The following is a 15,598-nucleotide window of genomic DNA, read 5'->3' on the forward strand; positions in this document are numbered from 1 at the left end:
GTGGCAATTCGCCAAGACGCTCAGGACGACTTCGGACATTTAGAAGAAAATCCTTCCAGGACAAACTGGAACAGGGTTGGGCAGTAGGGTGCTACGGGGATATTAATTCTTTTAAACTTATAGGTTTATTCTTAAGTTTTCCAGAGTTTGACTTATGATTATATTTACCTTCGCAGAAGCTGTTCCTTCTTCTCCGAACAAATAAGGTCAATGACCTGGACCAGACGTCTGGGATAGAACTGGTGCTGTAGCAGATACCCTCTTGTGTTGGGTTACATTATGTAGCAAGTTTCAGGACAGAGTCGAAGGGGCTGGTCAGCAGGCCTGGCTACATACTACTCTGGTCACCATTTACAAGTATATGAATGTGTTTGAGTAAGAATAAACAAAGCAGTAGTTTGTTTGGCTGCACCATGTGAATGTTAATATTATGCGTTTGCCTAACAAATATTATCCATATATTGATAGATGAGAGTTTCAAGTTTTACTGCCGTGAAATTTCCACGTGCCTTTCATATTCCCAAAATCCAGTGGCACTCAAGCCGTTACAAATGTGACGACCTAGTACTGTAGGTACCCTCTAACCATAATAACAGGCATCCGCCAGTGTAACAACCATTCATTCAACGACACAAAGAAGTAAAACCGCATGGGCTGTCCACAAAGCATTTTTTTCTTGGGGCTTCTAAAAAGCCGTCACAAGAAGAAAGACGGTAGAAAAGGGATGATAGCCCTGTGCAACTCATCAGGCATCAGCGAGGACCTCATAGTGACAGAACTGGGTCATGTTTTGTTTGAATGCTTCTGTTCATGCGAGCAATGCGCAACTGAAGAAGTGCTTGTGGATGAATCATATTGTGATACCAGATATGTAAGCCAACATGACCTGTATAGCAGAAATCTGCTTCTGTCACGAGAGATTAAAGATAGAACTGTAGAAAGATGGTGGATGCAGGCTGAAAGCTTCTACTCTTTTACCAGTAAGTCGTGTTACAGGTTAAATCCTTCCTGGTACTAGAGCTGTTACCACACACACTTGTATGGGACTGTTAAGGCTGTCAGAGAAAGTACGATATACGTAGAGACAAGAAACAGCCGGAAGAGACTCTCAGAAGGGAAGGATGCCGACTAGAGCTTCTGTTGCAGATTCTGCGGCAGAGTCTACCGGGCTAGCATCAGCCGTTGCAGCCATGGGCACTGCGCAGCTGCGTTCTTGTTGTGCTGTTTTGATTAAAACCTCACATTCCCGAAGGATTCATTCCTAGACACTCAATAACCTGATCCATTATCATCACAAGACTTCGGAGATCTCATACCTCCATGAAATATGTACATTTTTTATAAATGTTGTTTTGTTTTTGGACTTGTCTAATTGGTTATGGATAGAAGGTCGTGATTACCATCATCTATTTTAATGTATGGTTTTCTCAACTCAAATTATCCTGATTCACTGTCATAAAAACAGAGTTGGAGAACTTTCTGGTTGAGGCAATCACATCCTATAGATTTGATCTGGACCGCTTCACTCAATAGCCTTGCCTTTCCGTAACGCTACCACTGAGATTTGAAACTGGCACAGCGTCAAATGTAAGGAATTTTTAACTTTGTTCTGCGTAACCGTATGGTCGGTATGTCTGCTCTTGTTGGTCATAAGAATGGATCTGGAGTGCGGGGTGATTTAAATATGACCCCAGGGTATCGTTAGACGTGAACATCAAATGTGAGATTAGGTTAGATACGACGTGAAAATATCATCCTGTCAAGCAAAGCTCATAGTCAGAATCGAGAATCTTTGCCAAGACGCTATAATATAGAATAAGAAGGGCCTAGAAGAGCATTCAGCACGTTTTACTACTGTAGTGGGTTGTATGTATAAAAGGTGGTGCAAGTTCAACCATTGAACTTCTATTATATTTTATAAAGCATGCCAATTAGATAATTGATTACCTTGACGACACAAAACAAAGATGCCCTATATGTCTCTCCTAATGCCTGATTTGTACGTCAGTTTTTCATTTATCAAATTATCTAATTAGCCATGTAAACATGGACCAAGTAAATTTGAACTAAACTAAACTTTTCAATTAGTCTAGATACACAAGGCTCTTTTATCGAGTTCTTTTACCTGAAAGCCTGAAGAGATTGTTGAAGTCTACCTCATCTAAAATCGATTAACGGTCTTCTCGAGGACGGCAACCGTGCACTTCGCTTTGAACTTCGAGTACTGTTCTGTATCTGATTCAACTGTATCTTAAAAGGCAGACCAAGTACATGTGGAATATTGATCATTGCATCAGACACACAAACGGAGTTTCCAAGTATACGGCCTCCTTCGGTCAGTATTGACTATACTGATGCTGTATCATGGAAGTTCACCTGTGTTGGTAGTTATCATAGTATGATGCTAAACTTCATTCCAACACAAAGGGAACACACTACACAATAATCAGATATTCAAAGATCACTGTCGACTTATCACTTTTACGCACACCTTTAAGCATGAGGAAACGTTCCGTTTCTTTACCTGTGTGTAACTTTACGCATGATTTAATGTGTGCTTAAGATATGATTTCGTGCAGTGATTTTACCATACTTTCCGCCTATGATTTAGTATTCTACATGCAGTATTTCATATAACCGCGTCGACCCGGTGTTCCTGTTGCCGTACTAATGTCAGCTTCTCAAAGTGAAGTCAACGGACGTTTCCAGGCTGTGATTTAGCGGTACGTTCTTTGCTGATCCTGTCTGTGTGCAGTAGAATCTCGTCAGGTAATCCGCTCGCTCGGCAGACAAAGTGCGACCTGCCACGCTGTATCAGTGATGCCGCCTCTGGCAGCGGGTCGGGGGAGGTCATGGATAACCACGGTACGATCTGCTGCTCTGTCAACAGACGGGTACATTAGGGCTGGGAGTGTACATTAGGGCAGGAGATGGGGGCGGATAAGACTTAGAGAAGTGTGTGGAACGAGGAAGCCCCGGGGACTTGTGTAAATTACAGGTTTTTTTTTCCTTCGTATGTTAGGCCATGTTGATTTGATTATATGGATGGCATCCGCGGGCGCATGGATGTTAGTCCGTTTTGGACCATACTATAAATCGTACAAATCAGCTTCAAAATTAGCAAATATATGCCGAAAATATTGGGGAAAAATACCAATGTCGTAGACTGCCAAAATCGTTTCAAAAGGGAAAAAAGGAAACGTGAGGAAACGAAAATAAAGAGCCTATTATTCTTTACATCGTGTTTAGTCGTTTGTTCTACCTTCGTGACCACGTAGGTAATTTTTTGACAAACTTTTCTTTGTTCGCACGCTTGCATCAGTTTTGGGTTCCCAGAGGATGTCATCCATATAATCAAACCAACATTGCCGTAGATGTGAAAGTAAGATGCCAATTATTTGATGCGACGTATTCTACCGTTACTGCCTGACATCGGGGCAAGCAGCGACAAAAATAGAGTTGGATAACCCTATCATTTGACATGGTAATTTTCTAGCATCTTCAGATAAAAATACTGACTGCTTCACATGAATTACGATGTCAATGTGATACATTTATTTTTAATGCGATAAATAAGATGATTACCATATCTAGAAAACTCAGAATTTGATAAACCGAGTTGTCACTTTAACATTAACGGTCAAGTTTTTTTTATTTCCATGACAAACATATACGTGTGTTGGACCGGTCACGCCGCTTCCTGCTTACTTAGTTTTGAGCAAGGTGTGTACACACTAGAAATAGAATGGTAGTTTTCATATGTTTCTCCTACCTGTTTATGTATTACATATCCGCTCTCTGTCAAATATACATACTTTATTAGTTTTAAGTAGAGATAGAAATCTAGATTGGAAGTAAAACTTAATACCATTCTTGAATACATTGTCCTTGTCAGTTTGCAATTAACCCTCGGGCATGAAATTGCAATAAAGAACTTGATTGACATTCATAATTTCCCAATGGGTAAAGAATAACCTACGTAAAAAAGATTCTGTTAAGTTATAAAAATCTACAAATTTATGAAGTAAAGACTAAACTTTATCTCCACAACTTTTAAACATAGGCACGTGTTAAAGATGCAGCTTACAGATATCATGCTCTTAAATCCGATCCCATCCCAGCATCAACTAGAATAAAAACAGAAAATGTTGATGGCATTTGAAAAGATCAAAACCTTTGAGGGCTTCGCTTTTGAATGACTGGGCTAGGGCCTTTTCACATCTTAGAACCCCTTCCAACAAAAGAGGGGAACACCTAACCGTCTTTATTCCAAAGCGTCCTTCTAGTGCCTAGAATTAGCTGACAAAGGAGTTTTTCTAAAGTATACTTTCCCAACCTCCCGTGTGTAAATGGTACATTCCCTCTAGTTCTATCATTAAAGTCGTCCGCGCTCTTCATTTTCATTGGCTCTTGATTGCCCCCAAGTCATGATTGATTGGTCTGTTGGATTGCCGTTGATGACGTCGCTAACGTACGGCGTGGCGCGTAAATATAAGGCCCTCTCTCCGCCACAGCTGGCCATTTGTATTCCTTAACTTCTCCAATGAGCGCTGATGTAGAACTGTCGCGTTCTCGCCCGATTCGATCGCAGTAAATTTAGCTAAATTGGTTCCACGTCCGCAAAATCGGTAAACATCGAGGCCGGGACAGATAGGTGATGAGCACGGGCACTGCCGGGGGACCGCCGAGACGCTAGCTGTCCGGGGAGAGCAATTTGGCCCCGGTCGCCCGGGCTTATATCGCCGTAAATTTCATCGGAACTGGGCAGTTTTTCTTCAAGATTGAATTCTGCCATCGACCCCTGCGAGCGCCAGACGTTTATGGGAACCGTAGTTATTTGGAAGAGAAAGATTCCCCCATTTTTAACCGGCTCATACACAGAGTTGTGTTTGCAATTTTCGATCGCGTGTGGGGAAAATCCTCCGAGACTCTGCGTTGCTACGTTCCTGAATTAAATTACTTTATCTGAGCCACGTATCGCAGCCCGGTAGGCGGTAACCACACCACAGAGGCGCGCATCGGTGCACAGAGTGGTAGCACCTCTCGACCACACCACGTAAAAAAGCAGCGCCCGGGCTGTTTCCGCACCAAGTCGGACCGACCAGACTTACAGACTCGCACTCAGCGAGCTTCAGCGCACACGGGCGGCAAAAACAACTCTGGAACATAAGCCCAGGGTTTGCGGAGGTGTCTACAGGTCTGTGGAGAAGAGAGAAGAGAAAGGTTGTGGACAACATGGTGCACGCACGTGGGAGAACGTTCCTGGTCGTGGCGGCTTTGGCTCTCTCCTCGCGCATGGTACTAGTCGGCAGTGAACGGGGAACAGGGACAGGTGAGTTTCACACAATACCTCACGCCATTGAATGGATGATAAATGTAGATAAATGTGTACAGAGATAGATACATCCATACATACTTATACATGTGCAATGTTATGTCTGGGCACGCTCTGTTCAATCATTACGGTCGATTGTAGCCTTTTCCATACATTGGTAATAGCAATGAATCACCGTGCTGACAGCCTTGTATATGAGATTTCTTTTGGCAATCTTTTTAGACCTGGACTAGATCCATACTCCGGCCAGAAGTATGTCTGGCTGGACACGTACATGTAACGAATACGATAATTGCCGCAATAGCTATATAGGTATAATGAATGGACTCTGTAGCGCTGGAATTTGAGTAAGTAAGATTCTGCGGAGTTATAGCCAGCTCTGCATGACAACGCCTCAATGCTTTATAGCAGTGGTTTGAATTCCCTGCACACAAAGAAATGCTACCGGTTTTGCCAATTTGATGTTCTTAAAAATATCGCTGGAAAAGATGGACGGTAAGCATTAGCCTTGTGGCAGTAAGTGCCCAGATATGCCAGAAATGGCTATCACATGTTGGTCAGACGATCAGATAGACCGAACTTCCTGGTGCTTGACGAGGCGGTTAATGAGTTTGTAAGCAACGGCCTCCGAAGATCACAGTGGGCTGACTGGCGGAACAAATCCTACACATCACGGGCTACTTTCGCGTCATTACTATGGAAAGCACAACGTCTCTCAAGAGATAACTCAATCTAGTTTATCTTATGGAGAAAGAAAATGGCAGTACAGGAAGGTTATCTAGTTATTCCTTTGTAGAGGAAAAGGTATAGCGTCCCGTTGGCTAATGTCAGAAAGTGCACACGGAGCACCGGAGCAAGAACTAGGGGCTGATTATTTTGGAATTGGTGGCTGAACTCTAGTCCTAAATCTTGTATAGTCAACTTAGTTTGCAAAAGCTCTGTGTTATACGGTGTGGAACTTAGATGATTATAGAAAGGTACGGTTTGAGGAAGAGTGGCTAAACTCATCTCCTTTGATATTTTCAATGCTCATGGTCTCAGCACGAACACTGAGTTAGACGTTTTATGGTATTGATATTTTCGTTCTACAGTTATTATTGCACTGACGTCCTCTTCCATTAAATGTCTCATTTTTTGGAATTTTGCAAAATATTCTCAGGTACACTGGCTGTAACGATGATTGTAATTATACTGGAAACATGGAAACATGATCTATTTGATGTATGGAGTAAATCCATTAAACTAATGCAAGGGAAATGTATGCACTGATTGATTCTGACAGTAAACATTATGGCCCAGCATGGTATCCTAACAGGGCTGGAAATACTGGGTATATATTGCATTTGAAATTGGAGCTGTGAAGGTATTCGTACTTGCAACTAATATAACACTTGTCCATGTAGGTGTATATCGTGTGATTTTTATTTGCTGCGTTGACCACCACATGAAAGAAATACTGACAATGGTTTCTGATCAGTTTTAGTATGATCCATACCCAGTGCCGGTATGCAGAAAAAGGATTTCGGGCCCTGTCCTTTCCTCCCAGTCTCACGGTTATTTTTCCCCCACCTCACCGCTGAATTACTGATGGTTAACCGCTCATCTCCTACTGCGTCTGAAAAATGAGCAGATGGAAAATGCCAATTTAGAGAAAAAGTGAGATAACAGAACGGAAGCAGATTTCGAAATAAATCATGAATATTTTGATAAGGAGCTTTCCAATGTGCTTGGTGCTTCAGTACGCCACAGAAATGAGGGGCGTTGGAGAACCCCAGACATATATGTCTTTATTAACCCACAACCGCTCACTTGACTACGGACCACATACCCATTAACCCCCCCCCTCCGATCCTGGTTTGGTTCTGAACCGTAATCCAAGTGCAGTCTGCTACAGTTATGTCACAGCTTCAAGAGAAGGCTGTGCGTTAAAGTATCACTTCAGGTATTAGATTTAAAACAGGTTTTTAAAAGATTCTGTTTCAGACTTAGAATGATATGTCGGTCTCATAAGACCTGTTAAGGCTTTACTTAAGGGCATTTCTGCTTCGAAAACGGCGCCAAGAAAAGCATAATAGCTGTCATAAAAGCACCATAAAACCCGGTCTAAATTACATATCTGAAGCCACAGTGGAAGCTGTATCACACTTTACAGCATCAGTAAATTAATCTATTAACTCCTCACGAAATATGCATGTGGTACACACAAGGGCCGGAATATGATATGTATATGAGCAGGTGTGCATTAGAATGGTGCCACTGCCTTCATAGCAAAAGAGAATAGGTACAATTAATTACAAAGGCAGGATAAGTATGATTATATACAATTATATAAAACATGTTTTCGTATCGATAAATTACGTATGGTGCCCGTGTCTTTGCTTCAACAAAAGTGTCATTCAAATTCTCGCTAGCACACAGATATACATGTATAGTATAAAACTAAACAATTTCACTACTGATTCAAATTGTATACAAATAACAGCATCATGATTGTCTTATTTTGTTCCTGTATATCGGGCGATGTTCATATTTCTGTCTCTTGTTGTAATTATTATTTTATGTCTAGTGGTGGCGTTAATATAAGATATTTCGTTTGAGTGCGTAACCACTATGTGTTGTTCTAATGGAAGCTAATATGTTGGTGGAATCCATAGAGTTGTAGAGTTTAAACTTTGTTCCGACACAGGCAAGAAACTCACCATGAATTTTCGGTCGATCTCGTCAATCTTTGTCAGATGCATGATCCACTCGCTGACTCTCCTGAAATAAAATAAAAAAGTTTCCGTCAGACGACCGGTTTATCTTCCCCGTCCTCCAGCCTGAGCCTCCCGCCTGCTGCCTGCTGGAGGTTCAGGAACCATGTCATTACCTCTGGTTTATCATCGCCTGGATTATTCATGAGATCGCACGTGGATGGAAACACTAGAACTGTAGAGGGCTAACTTGGCATTGTCACAGCCGTACTTCTGGAGACGTAAGATTCAGGAACTCTGATTTTCCTTCAATTTCCTTCCCGCTGTCTCTCTCTGGCTCTGCAGTCTCTCTCTGTCCCTGTCTTTCTGTCTGTATCTCTCTCTACTCTCTCTCTCTGTCTGCCTGTCCCTTTCTCTCTCTCTCTCTCTCTCTCTCTCTCTTTCTCTCTCTCTCTCTATATATATATATATGGAATTTGTTGGAATCTTACCAACACTTTCATCAGCTCTGCTGACCCTAAAGCTCAAAGCTCTCAACATCCTTCGCTCCTCCAGTTAACCCCATGTCAGACACCTATTGTGGTGACGGAGCTCCAACCGTTATTTATGAGATTTTCTCAGCTGGCTTTGGCTGTCGGAGGAGGTGGGGGAGCCATGTAATTTGAAAGTTCTGCCGTTGAAAGTCGTCAATTAAAAAGGCAGTGTAAATGTCAGTCGTGGCGTCGATGTAAGTATGGTTACTCGAGTGTGAAGTCTGCGACTTGGCTCCGACTTGAAAAGAAAATTGCAAAGTAATGTGCACTCAGCCAGTTTGAAGTAGTAGTCGGCAACTTTGCACCTGACGATGTTGCTTTGTAGTGTAATTTGTGATAAAAGGGTACACTTTGAAATCTCAAAAACGTTACCAGACTTCAACATTGACAATAAATTCACTAATGAGTCTAATCCGCGAACAATTTTCTCGCCGCGGTGATTGGTACTGAATGTGCTTGTGACGACTGCAATTTTCTATAACAAGTGCGTATTTCATAGGCTATATGTACATATCATCTAAGAGAACGTGGTAGAGATTTGTTTGTATGATTAGCTTTATAATCTCAATTGCGGAGCCTTAGAGTGTGCGATTCTTTACGAACTTTAAAACTTTATCTATCTATACACAAATCTTCAGGTACACACAAATTTTAAATCGTTGTGTTTTCTCAATAACTACGATTGCAAGTTGGTGATAATAGTGTAAAGAATAGCCGTTGGATCTACCTAGATCACAAAACTCACTCATCATACAGAGCGTGGGGATATTTACTATCCACTGCCGTTAAAACGAAGCCAGATCTCATAATAGCAATCTAGTAGTGGCAGTATTGTAATCAGTTGGGGAGACAGTACTTGTATGTTCTCAATTGTTTCACTTTGTTTCTTTATCACCGCGCAAGCAATAAGCGTTCGGTCATGAGACCATCCGAAGGTGAACATCTTGGCATTTGCCTGCAAATTTTACCTTTCTAGTTTACAGAATGATCTTGATGTGCCTGAGGATATCCACGAGAAAAAAGTTCCTCACGCCGGTCCGACTGACGGCCGCCCCGAGAGTAGCCTGTCAGCAGCAGCCCTGGGTGATGGTGATGTGCCCGTAGGTGAAGTTTCTCAGCCCGCTGCACTTCCCTATTTCACGTCTGCTGATCGTCTCCAGGTCCACATCTGATTCATCTCACTCAACAATAATAGTACACGAGAAAAAATGCACGACGCGAGAGTGAATTGATCAGCACTCTATACTCTGATTTAATAACTGATATTAATGCATATCCCTATGATGCAGGGATGTATGATGTGATATTGCTGGGATCTGCCGACGAGTTTGCTTTTATCTCAGAACCTCCTAATTTTACTCTGCAAAGTTTTTTTCGGCTCACATATCTCTGCTATGATTGTAATGTGCGTGCATGCCTCGTGACTTTGTCCATCGTGCAGCTGGGTAGGGTATTATGCATACAGAGGTTACTATTTTTGACGTGCAAGGAACTACATTAAAAGGCGACATGAACGTATGAACTATATGGTCAAGAAACTTCTACATAAACCTCATGTGATGGCAAACTTTTAGCCAGTGTGCGAGTGCGTATACTTACTACTTATTACACTTCCACGGTACCTCTGCGCTTTCAATCTTTCAAGTCAAGACAAAAGACGTACACCCCTACACAATAACAGTTAGTACCTTGAATGACCCCCATATTGATCCGGCTAAAAGTTTACCTCCCAAAGGCACATTTTTTACTTAACGTCTACTCTCTAAAGAAGGGTAAGATGTACGTCCTCTAGGCAAAGGAGATAGCTGGAGTAACGTCCAGATAGGGCTGCTGGAAAGACGCTGACAGAAAATCAATATGGCCGAGTGTTCATCTGTCCAACTCCAAGACAAACGGCTAGAGCAGGGAGAGATTTGAGCGCTGTGGAATCACAGACTAGATAATGGGTAGTCCAGACATGTACGTGTCTCACGACAGTGGCTTTAAAGCCGGCCCTTTCTTACTATCGTCAAAGAATGCGGTCAAGTCTCACGCGATTGCTCTTAAAAGATATTGGCTTGAGAGTTGATTACCAGAGTGCTGCGTTCCATCGCGTGAGAACTGCGGGCAAAAATAGCACATTTAAAACCTGGATCAATATTAGGACAGTGGCATTCTAAAGGGCATCTGTAATACATCGGAGTTGTGGGGAGAGTTAATTATGTCTGGTCTTCCATGTTTGAAATGTTACAGGCGTCGTCGGGCTACTTCAGTAGAAATCATGCCTCTTACCGCTATCGGGTTCTAGGTCGATTTGAATCTCGCGATCTCTGGGAGTGATTGCGAATCGGGAATGTGATCGTGACATTTTTCATGTCTACATAGACTTTAAAACCTGTTATGTAGTAGAACTACCATCTCACTAGTCTCATATCACCTGCGAATGTGATCGTGACATTTTTCATGTCTACATAGACTATTGTGTCTGTTATGTAGTAGAACTACCTTCCCACCAGTCTCATATCACCTTCACCTTAATACAGTAGCCTTATATAGTTTATATATGTATATAGTTTTAACGCAGTCTGATATCACCTTCACAGTAATACTGTAAAAATAGCCTGATATGGTAGTTTTATTTATCGTAGGTTCGGTCGGTAAGATACCAGGTATAAAGCAGTAGATAAAAGGACAGTGTAAAGTCGCTGTTTGAGTTACACACACGGATTCGCACTTTGAAGGCGGCATGATACGAAGTGTACTGAATGGTGCCTATTAACAGCAACGATTTCAGCACCAAGGAAAGCATTAACATGCATGCGGCAGACTGCGGGCGGCGGTTAACACTGTTAAATGAGGGGTGATAATACTGGTTACCCATAATTGTAACGTTGGTAATAATAGATTCTAATTTGGCGCCATACGAACGGTTGCGAAGGTTCAGCGGGCGTCTCAGCTGTCTTTCGGCTGCCGTTTTTATGTTAACGCGAATCCGCCGGGATGGTAGGCGCAGTGATAAAGCGTCTCTTATTTCATCTGTCTTTATGGACGCTTCTGTGAAATAACAAAAGATAACAGAAGTATTACAGGGGAAGGGCCAGGGCCATAGGGCGCTGCAATGAAGACTAAACTACGTTGAATTTCATGACAGTTTGCAATATTGAAAGCCATACAAACAGCGACGCACTGCACAGGATCCATTCTTTACGCACATCTTATAGCATGCGAAAACGTTCCGTTTCTTCACTTGTAGTAGCTTTACGCATGCTTTAAGATGTTCTTAAACTAACTATAAAGATATCCTATCTTTAGTTTGTGCGCAATGGATGTTACAAGACCGAATACTAGTATTACATAATTTAAAAAAAAAACAACAACAAATGGTTCATTTTTGTAGAATTGTCTACTCATCTAAATGTAAAACTTATCTAAACCTTTTGCTTATATTAAAGATTCGACAAGTAAAGGGACCTTCGAATGGTCTTAAAGTAAATCAAACAAAACTAAATACATGTATGAATAATATAGGGTATATGTATATGTATAGGATATATGTATGCGACAAACTACGTATACGTATATATGTATATGTATATAATATATTGGTTAGTGGCAACATTAGAGGTTTAACTATACTCTATTGCATGTGGTCTTGATGATTGAAACATTCTTTAAATGAATTTTCCTATTTGCCCGCTGTATTGATTATCTCCACTGTATTTGAATTTATCTATGGGATCTAATGTTTATAAAGTTATATGTAAGCACTACTTCTTTGGTGGAACCGTGTCCAATACCTTTTGAATATGGATCATGCCGTTAAATTAAATGTTACCAGAAATTTTGGCCGCCATTGCAATGCAAAAGTCAGACATATACCCCGTACTGTGTACAGTATCTCTCATATCTGCTTAATTTTACAAGCCAGAGACCGTAACCCACGCCGCTGAGAGCACAAGGAGATAACAGGGTCCCTGGGGACTAGATACATATCTAATAAAGTTATCAAAAACATCGTGAAAAGAAGCTTGCTCTATTTATCACCCGCCACAAACCATGGGATAGCGTCAGTAACCGGGAGGGCTAGTTGCCCACGGCCACTTCATATTATTATGTCAATGCAGCTCAACAAAGATAAATTAACTTAACTACATTATATAAGAGCGCCACGGAATTTCATCGCTCTTAGGTTTGATTTACAGATTCACAGAGTCTCATGCCAACATGTTCTTGTCAGTTATTATGATCTTTAATAATTGTATATTTATTATCAGTAAGCTGTGGGCTTGATTATGATTTTTTACTCCAGACTACTTCTGTATATCTATTGATCTTTCATTAGTTCGAGATTGCAAACAGAATAGAAAGAAGTACGCCGGATGACTTGGCATTTACCAGATGTATAAATTCCATTCGGCTTGCCATCTAACGGGTTTTGTCTCCAGTTAGACCATGTCGATTTGATTATATGGATAACATCCGCCCTCGGATGAATTTTTGTCCGTTTTCCTCCCCCCCCCCAAAAAAATTGACCATGCCTCTTCCAAATAATTCAGTTCTATGTTTTGTGACTTAAATTCGCCATCTCCTGCATGTAGTTAGCGACAGACAGACTTTTTTGTGACTGCCATTTTTGTAGAGTTGGCGACAGGCAGTGTTTATATACTCTGTTGCATGTATGAATTGAAAAGAGAAAGAACGAGATCACTGTGATTTATGTTTTTATGATTTATGATTTATGAGCTACGGGGAAAAAGAAACGAAGATAGTGATTGCCTCTCCCAAATAATTCAGTCCTCTGTTTTGTGACTTCCCCATTTCCTATATAGAGTTATCGGCAGGCAGACTTTATGTACAGTACTCTTTTACGTGCATGGATCACGCAGAGAGAGGGCAAGATATCGGTAATTTTGTGTTTTCGAGAAAAGGAGGTCCATATTTATTCCATACGGGAAAAAAAACACAATTCAGTCTCTGTTTTGTGACTTTTGTGCTATCTCCTACATATAGTTGGCGGCAGGCAGACTTTATATACAGCATTCCATACGCGTATAGATCACGAAGAGAGAAAACGAGAGCTCAGTGATTTATGTTTTCGGCAAAAGGAGGTCCATATTAGCGGAGGTACGGGAATGGGATCGGGACGGGACGCGGTCCCCCACGGCCAGACTCCCGCGGTATGAATGGGGCTTCTGTCACAGTCACGGCGCCTGAGTTATGGTCCAAAATCCGTTCGCGCTGGCAAGAATCAATCCACGCTCCCGTGCTCGCTGGTAAATGAAGCGTGGCATCTGTTTTGTCCTTTTTGTCCTTTGAGTGCTCGACATGTTCTCTCCCCGGGGCAAACCATGACTCAAGGCGAGGAAAACACGGCCGGAAAGTGGAAAATGTCACCTGGAGTTTGTTTCCAAGTGCCGCACAGGAAGCAAAAGGAAGCGCCTACGACGATAAACATGCAATGTTTTTTTATTAGAAAATAGGGTCAAAATATGAATATGAATAAATATGACAAGACATGAATATGAATAAATATGATAAAATAAGTAAAACCAACTGATGAACTAGGTAATTAAATAACACAATGAATTGACATATCAAATTTACCAAAAATAAAAGTCAAATGTCACTTGCACTTTTCCACTTGCACTCTTTCTTTTCCACATTTCTGTACATGACTACAATACCTCCATTGAAACACCGTATGGCAATGAGATGAATTTGCCTTGCCAAGTCAAAGGAAAGCCCTATCAAACTTGGCAAGAACACTTGAATAAATTTTATTATCACTTTAAGGCCTTTATGTGATGGAGTGTAGTATTTAGTTATGATGAAACCAGTCATCGGCAACAAATAGGGAAATATCATATAGCAGCGGTTTAGAGGAGCTTGTAAAAAATAACTCCTACTGTTATGCGTTATATTAACGTATTGTAAAAATAGAGACACGTGGAAAAAATGTCAAAATTGAAGTCAGCTGTTTAAAATTCTTTGCTGATAGTATTCGCTATAAAAGTTACTCACGTTGTAAGTTATAACTAGACAACTCTTTTCACTAGTGTAACGGTTTAAACGTGTTTTCCTCGGAGAATCTGGTTTCAAACGATGCCATACTTTCCGTGCCCAATCTAACAACTTTCAATGCACCGTGCAGGTTTGGTGTTTTTTATAGATGTATATGTTCCGATAGTATTTCCTATAACCGCTGGTCAGGTTATAACCTACAAGTTTGTCACTAGTGCAACAGCTAAACGTGTTTTCCTCGGAAAATCTAGTTTCAAACGATGCCATACTTTCCGTGCATAGCATATCTAACAGCGTTGATCGCACCGTGTCGGTTTGGTGCCTTATATCAATTAGACTCGGCTTGTGGCGTGACCGTCCGCAAAGCCTTTCAGGGCGAGTCTCCATAGACAAACAGTGTCGGGGCAGAAGAGCGCTGTTTGTCCGCCATGACATCGCCCCATTCCTCGCTTGGTTGGCTGTAGGATGCGAATGTGTATAGGGAGTTTGGTCTGTGCTCGGACGTGGCACTACTGCCTACAAGTACATAATACAGCCAACTAGCTTGGAACGTAGACCAGAAAAATTGTAAGAATCGCACAGATAACAAGTAGTAGTAAATAGTAATACATTTTTTCGTCTGTCAATGTTTTTGGCCAAAATGTGCATCAATGCATGAACTGCATGGTTATTAATAGCTCATTGTGACCACCAAATAAAGATATACATGTAATTGAATTCGCAGAAAAAAATCGATACTCATCACTTGCAGAATAACTAAACAACAGATAGTATAACGTCACAAACATAAAGATAATAAAACCGATTCAGATAAAAATGATTCAGCATACGAGAAATCACCACGAGACAACCTTTACTGTCTCATTTCAGACGTTTATCGAATTTAAATCTTGCACAGGCCTTTAATTGTATTAAATATACATATACTTTTGCTATTATCAAGTTATGTTACGTTTAATGGACGATTTTGAACTTAGATTGAGATACATACGCCGCACGCTATGCAAAACTGCAGCTCATTTTCGCGCGTGGACCGA

At 41.2% G+C, this 15,598-nt stretch overlaps 1 long non-coding RNA gene across 1 annotated transcript in view; it reads left to right on the plus strand.

Moving 5' to 3' along the window:
- Positions 1–4,707: 4,707 nt before the first annotated feature.
- Positions 4,708–15,598, plus strand: part of LOC109482085 — a 34,029-nt gene continuing 23,138 nt past the window's right edge. Inside the window, exon 1 of the long non-coding RNA XR_002140941.1 lies at positions 4,708–5,332. This is a non-coding gene — a long non-coding RNA (uncharacterized LOC109482085). The remainder of the gene's footprint in view (positions 5,333–15,598) is intronic.

The sequence above is a fragment of the Branchiostoma belcheri genome, unplaced genomic scaffold (assembly GCF_001625305.1).
Source record: "Branchiostoma belcheri isolate BF01 breed outbred unplaced genomic scaffold, Haploidv18h27 scaffold59, whole genome shotgun sequence".
Lineage (NCBI taxonomy): Eukaryota > Metazoa > Chordata > Leptocardii > Amphioxiformes > Branchiostomatidae > Branchiostoma > Branchiostoma belcheri.